The sequence below is a fragment of the Achroia grisella genome, unplaced genomic scaffold (assembly GCF_030625045.1).
Source record: "Achroia grisella isolate CSIRO2021 unplaced genomic scaffold, CSIRO_AGI_Agris_v1 utg768, whole genome shotgun sequence".
NCBI classification, from domain to species: domain Eukaryota; kingdom Metazoa; phylum Arthropoda; class Insecta; order Lepidoptera; family Pyralidae; genus Achroia; species Achroia grisella.
Genome location: NW_026713015.1, coordinates 974,786 through 989,665, shown reverse-complemented (window position 1 = coordinate 989,665; position 14,880 = coordinate 974,786).

Here is a 14,880-nt window from a genome sequence, read left to right as displayed (position 1 = left end):
AATGTTATTTTGGTGTATGTACCGTATTTATATTCATATGCAAGTAGTAAAAAACGGTTATTTCAATGTTACAAACAGACACTACAATTTTATTTATATTTAGAGACTATGTGAACAAAGGTGTACTTATCCCTAGAAGAGATCTCATCCAGTCAACTCAAAGCAGTGGCATAAGCTTCGCACGGGTATACATATATTATACTTATAAACCTTCCTCTTGACTCACTCTATCTATAAAAAAAAACCGCGTCAAAATCCGTTGCGTAGTTTTAAAGATTTAAGCATACATAGGGACTCGACTCGAACCCGCGTCGGAAGTAAAGCAGCGTGCTCAACCGCTAGACTACCGAGGTGTCAGACGTTTACCATCGTTTGCCTCGCAGCTGCTGTCTAGACATTGTTAGGTACGAGACTAACAAGTTTGCGAAACAAACATTAATTCCCTCTAGCGATGGTAATATTGCTAAATCATTCTATGTACAGTGGACCCCCGGTAGTCCGACAATCATTTTGCAGGGCAGTGTCGGACTATCGAATTTGTCGGATTATAGAGTACTGCCTAAGACCCCTTATAGTCCGAATTTTTTTTACAGACCTTGTAATCCGACAAATTATAGATCCAATGATGATTCTTTATATTATATACATATACAGTACCTTAGTCCGACAATCATTTTGCAGACGACTATCGAATTTGTCGGATTATAGATCCAAGACCCCTTATAGTGATGATTCCGACAAATTATATATTATATACATATACATATACAGTGGACCCCCGGTTATCCGACAAACGTTTTGCAGGGCAGTGTCGGACCATCGTATTTGTCGGATTATAGAGTGCTGCTTAAGGGTCCTCTGCTTATAGTCCGGAATTTTTTACAAAAGAGTATCTTGTAATCCGACAAATTACAGATCCAGTGATAAGATTCTATGTTATATATGTATGTATGTATATGCACTCTGAAGTATATTGTCAAAATAATATTCAATAACAAATAATAGACAATGTCGGATTACAAGGGGGGCCGGATTAGACAGGGGCCGGATTACCGCGGGTCCACTGTATATATAACTTAAAGGTGACTGACTGACTGACGTAGTGATCTATCAACGCACAGCCCAAACCACTGGACGGATCGGGCTGAAATTTGGCATGCAGGTAGATGTTATGACGTAGGCATCCGCTAAGAAAGGATTTTGATTAATTCTACCCCCAAGGGGATAAAATAGGGGATGAAAATTTGTATGAAACTTTGTCAATTTTAAAACCGATCGGGATTTACTGAGTTATTCATCATTACTTAGTATAAAATAAGTCGCTGTCGCTGTCTTTCCGTCCCTATGTATGCTTAAATCTTTAAAACTACGCAAAGGATTTTATTTTAATAGATAGAATGATTCAAAAATTTTATATATATAATACATGTACGCTCTATACATATAAATAAAATTGTAGTGTCTGTTTGTAATATTGAAATAACCGTTTTTTACTACATGCATATGAATATAAATACGGTACATACACCAAAATAACATTTTCTACTATTTTTGTCTGTCTCTCTGTTTGTTCCGGCTAATCTCTGAAATGGCTGGACCGATTTTGATGGGACTTTTATTAGCAGGTAGCTGATATAAAGGAGTAACTTAGGCTATTTTTATTTTAGAAAAATAAAGCTAAATTCCACACGGACGAAGTCGCGGGTACAGCTAGTAATAAATAATATTGAAATGTGTGTTTGTAATTTCAAATTAACAGCTTTTCAAAAAATGCATATGAAAGTATATACGGTACATCAAAACTTTATTTTAAAAAAAATTGTCTGCCGTTTTTGCTAATCTCTGAAACGGCTGGACCGATTTTTTTATACGGTACTTATATAAAAAGATAATTTAAAATGTTTAAATTGAGGCCTATGTCCAGCAGTGGACGTCTTCCGGGCTGCGATGATGATGATGATAGAATAATAATAATAATAATGTTGCCATCTCCTCTCCTTAAGAAGGGAGATGAGAATTTTTGGGAAAAAAAAAAATAATCTCAGGACAATTCACACAGCGCCATCTAGACCCAAGTTAAGCTAGCTAAAGCTTATGTTATGAGTACTGGACAACTGATACAAATATTAATACATAGATATTTTTTTATTTGTAAATACATACATATTATACACAGAAAACACCCAGATCGATACAAACAATCATACTCATGAATACGTTTGTGCCGTGCGAGGAATCGAACCCGCGACCATCGGTGAAGCGGTGTGCTAGACCGCCAGACCACCGAGGTCCTCAAACGATAATATTTTATCCAAAATATTTAATGATCCGCAATATAAAGAAATTACTTGACAAATTCTGATAAAACTTGCATGATATCAAAAACATAATTAATGCATTTTAATAATATTTTATACAAAATATTTAATGATCCGCAATATAAAGAAATTACTTGACAAATTCTGATAAAGCTTGCTTAATATTCAACACATAATTAGAGAATCGAAAAGGCTTCCCAAATAACGAAGCAAACACGTCAGCAGTAAACAAATTCAAAGCTTCGATGCGGCCAGCTTATTGTTGACTTACGAAAGCTTTATAGGTATGCAGCTTAAAGTCTTATTATAATGTACTTAGAAAAAAAATGAAGTATCACAACAAAATGGTAATTGATAATTTTAGTAATATTATATACGCGAAAGTTTGTGAGTATGTATGGATGTTTGTTACTAGACGATCTCGGTGGTCTAGCGGTGAAGCACACCGCTTTACGACCGATGGTCGCGGGTTCGATTCCTCGCACGGCACAAATGTATTCATGAGTATGATTGTTTGTATCGATCTGGGTGTTTTCTATGTATAATATGTATGTATTTACGAAAAAATATATCTATGTATATGTATCAGTTATCTAGTATCCATAACACAAGCTTTAGCTATCTTAACTTGGGTCTAGATGGCGCTGTGTGAATTGTCCTGATATTATTATTATTTTATCACGCAAAAACTACTGAACGGATTTTGACGAAACTTTCCAATAATATAGCTACATCAGAATAACACATAGGTTATAATTTAAAAATATATTATGTAAATTTGAAGATATATAACGATAAGTGTGATGTAGACGAAGTCGCGTGGGTCAGCTAGTTACAAACATTCAAACATACAAACAGTCAATGCGAAAGTTTGTGAGTATGGATGTTTGTTACTCTATCACGCAAAAACTACTCATCGAATTTTGATGAAACTTTCCAATAATATAGCTCATACATCAGAATAACATATAGACTATAAGTTTCACGCAGATAAAAGCGCCAGCACAGATAATTAATAAATACGAGGAACCGAAATCAACAATATTGTAATAGATTACAAAATAAATACCAAAAAATTGAATTTCAAACGTGCATTCTCACCTTGCTCTATAAATCGTAGTGGACACTCGCGGCAACAGAATACACAGTACACAGCTAGAACAGGCAATACACAGCTAAAGGCAATACACAGCTATTCACGGAAATACACAGTTTAAGGACACACAAGCGTCTACTCAAAGACGGGGCTATACGCGGACTGGCGCGGGGTGAACGGGGAGAATTTTTGTTTTGTCGAGTGCTTTGGTGCTGTGTTGCCATACGGGAAGTATAATTTCCCCATTTACTTTTACCCTAATTTTGATTAACTTCAGAAAAGGTGAAGTTTTAATGAGATGGTAATTTTAAGGTATATATTTTTTATATTATGCGGGTAGTAAACAAGAAGGCCCATGTGATGGTAAACTGTTACCGTAGCCTATGGACGCCTGAAACATCAGGGGTGTCACGTGCGCGTTGCCGACCATAAAAATAATACGCGATTTAGATATTAAAGGAATGAAATCGATATATCTTCATACTAGGTCTTTATAAAGTATTATATAAGGCAAGTGAAACGAATAACATTGGATCTGTTTACAGTATACTTCATGAATCAAGTGGTATCTCTATATATTTTTATAGGGTGATAGATTTTTATTATATTTTATTGTTATTATATTAATTTATCAATAAAAGAATAATGCATTCCTATATGTGTTTTTTTTTATAGGACTAGTTACTCGCCCCGGCTTCGCCCGGGTGTACATGTATTATACATATAAGCCTTCCTCTAGAATCACTCTATCTATTAAAAAAAACCGCATCAAAATCCGTTGCGTAGTTTTAAAAATTTAAGCATACATAGAGACGGACAGACAGCGATAGCGACTTTGTTTTGTACTATGTAATGATAAGATATATTTAATGCAGTTCAAGTTACTTTAAAGTAATAAAACATATGTATGACTTCATATTAAACTGGCAGTATATATATTGACAGGTTCCCTATGTCATATTGACGACCTCGGTGGTCTAGCGGTCAAGCACACCGCTCTACGACCGATGGTCGTGGGTTCGATTCCTCGCACGGCACAAAGATTTATATTTATGAGTATTATTGTTTGTATCGGTCTGGGTGATTTCTATGTATAATATGTATGTATTTACAAAAAAAAACTATGTAAAAAAACTATCATAACACAAGCTTTAGCTAACTTATCTTGGGTCTAGATGGCGCTGTGCGAATTGTCCTGAGATTATTATTATTATTATTAATATATGTAATGATTAGAGGTAAAAGTTATAAGTGACCCCAGATAACCCAGATAGAAAACTCTTGTAACTGAACCATAATCATTAATTGACAAAGCGTATGTATGAAAATAAATTTAGAAGCTCTAATACGAAGTCTGGTTTTCATTTTAAATTATTAATTATATTTTTTTAAATTATAACTATTTGTATTGGACACAAATGGTTATTGCATAAATTAATATAACAACAACAAAATCTAACCAAATTTATGCGGTTGGATGTCAAGCCGCTAAACCTTTACATATATAAATGTTAATCATCCATTATAAAAAATGTAAGCCATCATGTTTTTTTTTATGGATGATAATGGATAATGCACCATGCACCCACCTGCACTAATGATTTACGCTGGCGGGGCACCAGTGGAGGACGATAAGATGAGCATGAGGTCAGGTCAGTTAGCACATCGTGACAAATTCGCCAAGAATTTATCATGATGGTTTCCAGGGGAAACTGCGTGGAGGTCAACCTGATAGGATACATAGCTAGCAATCTTTCCCCCCAAACCCTCATGTTAAATTCCTAATAAATGCCACGATGGGGTAACTGACTTGACCTCATGCTCATCTTATCATCCTCCACAAGTGCCCCGCCAGCGTAAACCGTTACCACAGACGTATGCACCAATCCATTATCACCCATAAAAAAAATTAACATGTTTATACTTGAAAATATTACCCACAAAAAAGGGTATTCTCCCACACTGACAATCCAGAATGTGATACCTGTATCACGCACACATACAAGTACCTTTCACACGGCGTTGTTTACGATGAAAGGGCGACTCACACACGCGCGCAGTATGGTAGCTAGTTTAAGGGGCTTGACCGCAGGAAGGGACTAGGTTTGATTCTGTGCAAGGATTATTGATATGTAAATATGTATGTATTTATGATAAGTTTATTTATAAGCGTGTTACAGTAATATTGTACACGGGTTTAGAGTTGTGGCTTCATAATGTAATAATGTTAATAAATTATAGAGTTTAAGTTTTTTTTTATTAAAAAAGGTTATTATAAAATTGATGAGAATGATAATAATCTATACGTATAAATAAAACTGGAGTGTCTGTTTGTAATATTGAAATAACCGTTTTTTACTACATGCATATGAATATAAATACGGTACATACATACACAAAATAACACTTTATACAATTTTTGTCTGTCTGTCTGTCTGTTTGTTCCGGCTAATCTCTGAAATGGCTGGACCGATTTTGACGGGACTTTTTTTGGCAGGTGTAATATGGAGTAACTTAGACTACTTTTATTTTAGAAAAATAAAGTTAAATTACACGCGGATGACGTCGCGGGAACAGCTAGTCTTTATGTATAAAAATTACGTGTCACGTTGTTTGTCCGCGATGGACTCCTAAACTAAGTAAATTTATATTGAATTTTAACGCGTTTGTTGTGTTACAGTATGTAATATTATGTTATCTGTGGTAAAATCTCTTTTTAGAACCAATAGAGTATTAAATTTTGATAAAAATTCTCACATAAGAAAGATGTTAACTCTTAAAATAGGTATTGCTAATTACTCTGTGTTTTTAACGTAGATAAAAAACAATGTCAAACAAAAATTTGAATAAAGAAATAATATTTTCCGGCCATCCCACTTTACCATAGACTAAAAAATCAACTCGCCATCGTGCAATTTGAATAATGTCGCCTGCCAGTGACGTTGATGCATCCGTAGCTCATTGGGTCGTGGGAATTGCGGAGTGATGGCATATTTTTAAAAAAATTGGCTTTTACCCGCGAATTGTCGACAGCCTCGGTGGTCTAGTGGTTTAGCACACCGCTTTACTATCCGATGGTCGTGGGTTCGATTCCTCGCACGGTACAAACATTTGTATTCATGAGTATCATTGTTTGTCTGGGTATTTTATATGTATTTATTTACAAAAAAAATGTATCCATGTATTTATATCAGTTGTCTAGTACCCATAACACAAGCTCTGCTTAGCTTGGGACTAGATGGCGCTGTGTTAATTGTCTTGAGATATTATTATTATAAACGATTAAACAAAACAACTGATTTCAAAATTTAGTATCTAGACACTTAACTATTATACATCAAATCAAATAAAAATCAACATTAATTTATTCATGTAAGACTTAACCGGTTATGAACGTCGTCGTCTTTGTTATGGTCTCAATATGATCTTTCAGCTGAGATTCACACATTTCAATACACATTGTGTGAATTGTCCCGTAAAAAAAAAAATCTCCGGATGGGATGACCTGGGTAGAGTTGTAAACAGTGGTATGTGTTCTCTGTCTACTTATTTTAAGAATAAGAATCATTTATTGCCACCAATTGAATGACATAAACCAAAATACAGACTCGGTGGTCTACCGGTTTCCGCTGGTCGCGGGTTCGATTCCTCGCACGACAAACATTTGTATTCATGAGTATGATTGTTTGTATTATTGTCCTGAGATTACTATTATTATAGAAAACACCCACACCGACAAATATTTGTATGGAGCGACTATTATTCAAACGCCTATATTTATAATGCCAGCAAATTTCATACGGTTATTTATTAGAAAAACGTAACTCCTTAAACTGGTGTCGTCAAAAATAGTCTTTACAATTAGGGCACACGCCACGTGCCCACAAAACAAGGACTGACAATTTTTCTAACACATTTATTCTCAAAAGATTTTTGTCGGGCACACTACAAGTTTTTCACAAATCAGTAATGTTATCAGAAGGTATTCACAAGGCATATACTACGCCATTATACCGATTACTTCGCCTATTCCTATGTTCTTGCCTAATGTTTAAATAACAAAAGGTTATTAGATATGAGCCTGGAACCAGCTCAGGGGGAGTCCTGACCCCCCTGACAACCCCCGTGGATCCGTCGTTGACCCGCATACCTTATCTTATTCTTAATCTGAAATATTCTATTGAAATAGGTGAGACTGAGGTACATACGCAGACGAGTCTGTACTACGTTAAAATTGCTTCGAAATGTGTTTTAAATTTATTACATATCTTTTTTATTTCTTTTATTTTGATATTCCGATGGTAGCAAACAAGCATGTGACCTATTTAATGGTAAGCAATTACCTATAGACGCCTGTAGATATACTCCGATAGATCCCCAATCCAATTCAAACGGGAATCGAAGTTACGATGGCCTAAGCTGAGATTTGAACCCCTAGCGGTGCCCTCAGACTAGAGTCGTATCCGTCAGGCGGGAGTTAGCCTTCAGCCGCTCCATAAGTCCTTCCTTTGGTTTGGAGTGCCATCTGCACTCGCACCCTATCGTCCGGTGAAGCTGTAAAGGCCAGCTGCGGCCAACAGCATTAGAGTAGTCCAAATAACATTTATATGTAATGAAAATAAAACAATCATACACCCACGGTTTGCCTCTTCACTTGAATGTATGACCATACTAGACTTCGCTCATCATTTGACACTACACTAGACGTGTCTACCCACACAAAGAATTAATTATTAATATTAATATTTTAATAACTGTGTATGTAAATTTATTGAATTTGCTCTACGTTTTAGATAAATAGATAGATAAATTCTTTATTTAAGAATTACAAACACATAGCATACATAAGATACATTTTATAAATATTATATTTCAATAAAGGGACTAAAATTGATTACTTAAATAGAAAACTTCAAATATGCCAACGAAAATCTATTACGGGAACGGTCCATAGATATATTTTTCCATATAATTGCATAAATAGTAGAATACGAATTGTAAAAAAAATAAATTCGCGTTGCCTCCGGAGTCAATACTTGAAATATTCCGCTGCGTTTGTCAGCTGACGAATGGTGGCCATTTTGCAAGGATTTATTGCCGTCATAAAATGGCCGCGTTACCGTGTCAGTGACATTTCGTTTATGACAACTATTTTATTGGAATTTGTTCTATCGAAGACAATGGCTGTATGAGCTAAGTCCTTTTGCCTTTCCCCGAGATAAAAAAAACCCACCCAATTTTAATTGTATTTTTTTTCATAGGGAGCCCCCCTGTCAAGTATTACGTAACGCATTTGGGGAAGGGGCGGGGGGGGGGGGGGTCGTAAGACGTTACAATGCGTTAAGGGGGTCGGGAGGGAGTCTTTCTTACAACACATTACGTAACAACACGCCAAAAATTTATAAAAAATAAACAAAATACGCAGGTATTGCGGATTAAAAATCTCTTGTTTTATTTAGTACTAGCTGTACCCGCGACTACGTCCGCGTAGAATTTAACTTTATTTGTCTAAAATAAAAGATTTTTTTCTAAAATAAAAGTAGCCTAAGTTACTCCCTATTACATCAGCTACCTGCCAAAAAAAGTCCCGTTAAAATCGGTCCAGCCATTTCAGAGATTAGCCGGAACAAACAGACAGACAGACAGACAGACAAAAATTTTGAAGTGGGTTTTTGGTATATGTACCGAATTTATATTGATATGCATGTAGTAAAAATCGGTTATTTCAATATTACAAACAGACACTCCAATTTTATTTATATGTATAGATGTATAGATTAAACGCAAAGGCGATTAAAACTATACCAAGGATAAAAACAATAACATAACTGTTTTGCGACTTTAGGGTAAAAATGGTCACTTGAGTGTGTTACGTAACATTTAGAGATGAGGAGGGGGGGGGGGGTCAAATATCTTTAAAAATTGCGTTACGTAATACTTGAACGCTTCTTAGTGTACATTGTACGATAAATAAATTATATGCCCATTATAAACATGAGATACGAAAAAAAATATGAACAATAGAAGAAATTTTCAATGTTTTGTACAAACTTTCATCCCCTATTTCATCCACTTGGGGGTAGAATTAATCAAAATCCTTTCTTAGCGGATGCCTACGTCATAACATCTACCTGAATGCCAAATTTCAGCCCGATCCGTCCAGTGGTTTGGGCTGTGCGTTGCTAGATCACTACGTCAGTCACCTTTGAGTTACATATATTTAAATTTGGTCGCATTTCGGAACGCAGGGTGAGTGAAAAATATTGTAAATGTACCGATAATATGCATCATAACTAGATCTTAGCTAAAATATGCAAATGCATTTAATCCGGTCTCTAGTAAGGGGCCGTTCAAGTATTACGTAAGCAGATTTATTACAATTATTTACTCCCCATTGTCAGCAAAAGTAAGCAAAGCTCTTACCCCCTCCCCCCATGCTTACGTAAACATTTTTCAATTAATGTATTATTTTTTAGCAAAGACGATGTGAGGGTTGACATTTGCGTAAAAAAGTAAATAATTACGTAATCATCATCTAGACTCCCCCCCCCCCCCCCCCATGTCATCCAAAATAAGCAAAGCAAAGACCCCCCCCCCCGCCCCCAAATAGTGCTTACGTAATACTTGAACGGCCCCTAATAACAAACATTTTATAGATATTAATGTCCTGTATAAAACTGTAGTACATAACTTATTTTATTTTCTTTATTCAACTTAAATAAATTATTTAGATGTGTTTATAATAATAATAAAAAACCAGTATAAGCTAATAATATCATATGACAATTCAGGCAGCGCCATCTAGGCCCATGCTAAGCAGCTTTACTTCCGATGGTCGCGTGTTCGATTCCTCGCACGGTACAAACATTTGTATTCATGAGTATGAATTTTTGTATCGATCTGGGTGTTTTATATGTATATGTATATATAATTTAATATCTTTTAATATTATATCCTGTGTTATTCTGATGTATAGGGTACATTACTGTAAAGTTTCATCAAAATTGAGTAATATTTGTGACTTTTTATTGCATTTCGGAACGCAGTCAGTAGCCGCGCGTGTTTTTTTTTGACAGTTACGATAATAAAATGAAAGAGACAGAAGAACGTCGCACTCGCCTACTACTAAGTCGTTCCACCTATTACGCCTCCCCTCCGATCGATCCCCTCCAATTGAAACGGGGATCGATATTACGACGGCCTGAGCCGAGGTTCGAACCCCTAGTGGTGCCCTCAGACTATGTAAAGTCGTATCCGTCAGGCAGGAGTTGGCCTTCGAAGAGCCAGGCCTAGAGGTGGGGGCGTATCCAACTCCGCCCCCCTCTATCCCCCACTGGGGCCGGGGTGACTGCCTTGACAGAGGCAGTCCCCCCAATCCAAAGGCCCCGGAGGTGTGCGCGTGTACCCACACGCCTCCACAATGGAGTAGGGCGAAATAGGTCGCCCTAACCACATAACGAGATGGGGCCTGCCCTACAACATCTACAGGGCGGGCCGTCGCCGTCGGAGCTGGGGTAGAAATGCACTTGCGAATCCCCTGGCTCCGGCATAGGCGCTCGTAGGTACACCGTGTGGTTTATGGTGAGTACAAGTCTCACACACCGCCCCGCCCTCCCTCCGGCGGGGTGACGGTCTTTTGAAGATTCTCCACACGTTAAAAAAAAAAGGAGTTTGCCTTCAGCCGCTCCATAAGTCCTTCCTTTGGTTTGGAGTGCCATCTGCACTCGCCCCTAACGTCCGGTGAAGCTGTAAAGGCCAGCTGCGGCCAACAGCATTAAAGTAGTCCGAAAAAAAACCTATTATGCGAAATGGCATATTTAATGTATGTTAGATGAACATATGGTTTTCAGTGGCACCAGAAATATATATATAAAAAAAAGAGCGAGATAATTTAAAATATTAATGATAATAATTAAAACTTTTAAATATTATAATTTCAATAATTTTATACATATTCATACATGCTTACAATAAAAAAAAAAAAATATGTCATATAATTTTTTTTATTATTTTACCAAAATATAATTTACTAATTTTATACTGATTTTGAAATAAAAAAAAAAGAATACTTTTCAATTTTTTTTTTTAAGATTTCTAAATTTTATCCTTTAATTTTGCATATTCTGCCAATTTCCGAGCATATTTCGAGCATTTTTCATGCAAATTTGCATGCATATTACAAGCTTTTTATGTTGCATATAATCCGGTCTCTAGTTATTTAATACCGTTAAAATTTAAACATTCTTTTTAGGAAAATTATATTAGATATATAGAGACAGCCCTTGGATAGCGGCGACAAATCTCGAGATAAAATGTGTTTTTTTGTGTAGATACACATGCATTGCATACATGTCACGTGGATAATATTATTATTTATATATTTTTTTGACGACCTCGGTTACATGCATTGCATGCATGTCACGGTGTTTGTATTCATGAATATGATTGTTTGTATCGGATATTATTATTATTTATCTATGTATATCTATCAGTTATGTATTAATTGTGTGAATTGTCCTGAGATTATTATTATTATTATATATTAATTTGTTAAATTTTTATTTCATCATGTTGTGGTATGGTTATCTAGCACGTGTGATTATACGACGGTCGAGCGCAGTGATGGCTGGCTCATCCGTCATACTTGTGAACGAGTGCTGCTTGTCTGCTCTTATCACTACGACTGATTTAATCTTATTGTGTTTTTATATTTCAGCCTAAATAAATTAGTGCTGGTTGGTAGTTTGTATTCACATGTTTCGACTTGTAAAATGTGAACTTACAAGGATTGTTTAAAAGAGCAACACACAAGTTTCTTGCTTATTCTTCTTGTGATGAGACAGCTTTCCGAATAAGCGGTAGATTTAAAAAAATGTTGACTATTTAAAAGTGCTTAAATTAAGTTTATTTGAATAAATGATTTTCTATTCTATTCTATTCTATACGCCTGCGTAGGTACGAACTGAAATCCAGCGCTGGACGCGCATCAGTCCAGCAATAGCTGAGTTTGTACCTATTGCCAATCATGTTAAATATGTATAAATGTGTAACTATGTAACTATACTGATATTGGCAATAAATGGATTTATTATTACAGATATCTATCAGTGGCGTAGTTAGGTAACCAAGGGCCCTGAGCCAAATAAATAAATTACAGTTTTATCAAAACTCACATATCGCTATCCGTCAAAATGACAACACTGCCAACCCACAGAAAGAATTTAGAGGAATTCCGAAGGTATAACTTTCGAATTTCTCTCAACTGAGTTGCTATAATTAAAGTTAGGTTGCAACCTGTTATATTTATTTTGAAAATGGGAGAAATTTTCAAAAGTTCAGGGCGACTGAGATTTTCTGGTAAGGGTTCGAGGGCCCCCCTGAACTTGAGGGCCCCGAGGCACTGCCCCACCTAGCCCCTATGTAGCTACGCCACTACTAACTATTAAGGTTATGTGACAATAACTACTTCTTAATGCTAAAATATGCAATATATAACCTTCATAATGTCTGGTAAATACCCGCGCGAAGCAGGGACGAACCGCTAGTTATCTATAAATAAAAAAATGTATTACTTACTAAAAACTTTATTAAATTCATTATTAATACAAATAATTAGTATATAATCTGCTTTTACAGGTTCTTTCACGCAACAAAGAGTGTGTACGTAAATATAGAGAAAGAGAACGAGAGAGACCGCGCGCGCAAACAGTGATCGCACTCCCGCGTGTTACAATACACAGTGATTTAGCGCCATTTTGTAATAATTATCATTTCAAAATGGCGGACACCTGACTACAGAGCAAAGATATAATTATAGAGTTAGTGATAATTCACTTGTAAAAAAAATATGGTGTTTCCTTCGATTTTATTCCGTTTCTACCTCGAATTAACGCATAGTTTGAATATAGCAACATTTTTTCTCTCACACTTTTGTGATTTAGCGCCATTTTGTAATAATTATCATTGAAAAATGGCGGATATCTCAGAATAGTATAAATAGTCTATATATAGACTAGTTGGCAGTTTGTATTAACAAATTTCGAGTTAAAAATGTAAAGTTACAACGATTATTTAAAAGAGCAACACGCAAGTTTCTTGCTCGTTCTTCTTGTGATGAGACAGCTTCCAAAAGTGCTTAATTTGAATAAATGATATTATACTATATTCTATAGTGCAAATGCATAATTATACTACTTATTAATGATGATTTATAAATCTTAAGTGTTTTTGGAAAATAAAGTCTATGAGACATAATTTTTTTTTTTTAAATATTGATAATTTATAATTTTTAAACGTGTCTTTGGAATATGAAGTCTATGGTACATAAAATATTTTTTTTAAAGTATAATGACCTGGCGCATGTTCCAGGTCGTTACCCTTTAAAAAAAATATTATATCACGCGTGAAAGAGTGATCAAAGAAAATAGTAAAATGCATTCCCTTGAGATTGCGCGCAGTCTTTTCCGCGCGTGAAAGAATGTCTCCTGTAAACGCTGCTATAAACTATGTACAACTTGAAATACTGTCTAAAGAAAGATCTATTTGGTCCCATATTTAAAATGAAATATATTTACATGCCAAAGCATGTAAATATATTTATGTAACTCAAATATCAAACCCACCATATCCCTCAACAAATAGCTTATAAATTCATGTTCTCCTGGTACTTTTGATGTAGTTTCTTTTTAATAGCAAACAAGTTGACATACCACATGATGGTAAGGGGTTCAAGTATTACGTAAGCAGATTTATTACCATTATTTACCCCCCACCCCCCCCTTATCAGCAAAAGTAAGCAAAGCTCTTTTAGAAAAAATCTTTTATTTAAAAAAAATAAAGTTATATTCCACGTGGACGAAATCACGTGTACTGCTAGTTTAAAAATGAATCTGTATTTGGTAATCATGTACAGGCTCATTTGAAAGTATATGAGCTGAGTTTCTTGTCAGTTCTCAGCTTGAGGGCACTTCCGAACTGACGATAGATTTGACATATCATAAGAGTCTGTAATAGACCTACATGCAGGGGCGGGTCGTAAATTTGTGGGGCACTGTGCTGAATTTACTTAGGGGCCTACCTAATTATATTACTCAACTAATACTCGGACCAAAAACAAGCGACCAGAAATTATCACTTACTTTTTGCATGGGTTGATTAATCTCAGGCTTCTCAACCTTACGATAGGTTTTTTAACATTCTAGATATTTTTTTATATTCTAAAAATCGTTTCAGTGGGGACTGGGGGCCTTTAGTATCCTCGTCCGCCCCTGCCTACATGAACAAAGATATTTTGATTTCATCGGCGTGGTGGGCTCGATGTGCTCCCTCAAATATGGTTGAGTACAATGATGGCTGGCTCATACGTCATACTCGTGAACGGGTGCTGCTTGTGGGGACTGGTCTGTTCAGGTTGTGAACACTGATTAAATTTTTTGTTCTTTGCGATAGCATATGCTGGTGGTCACT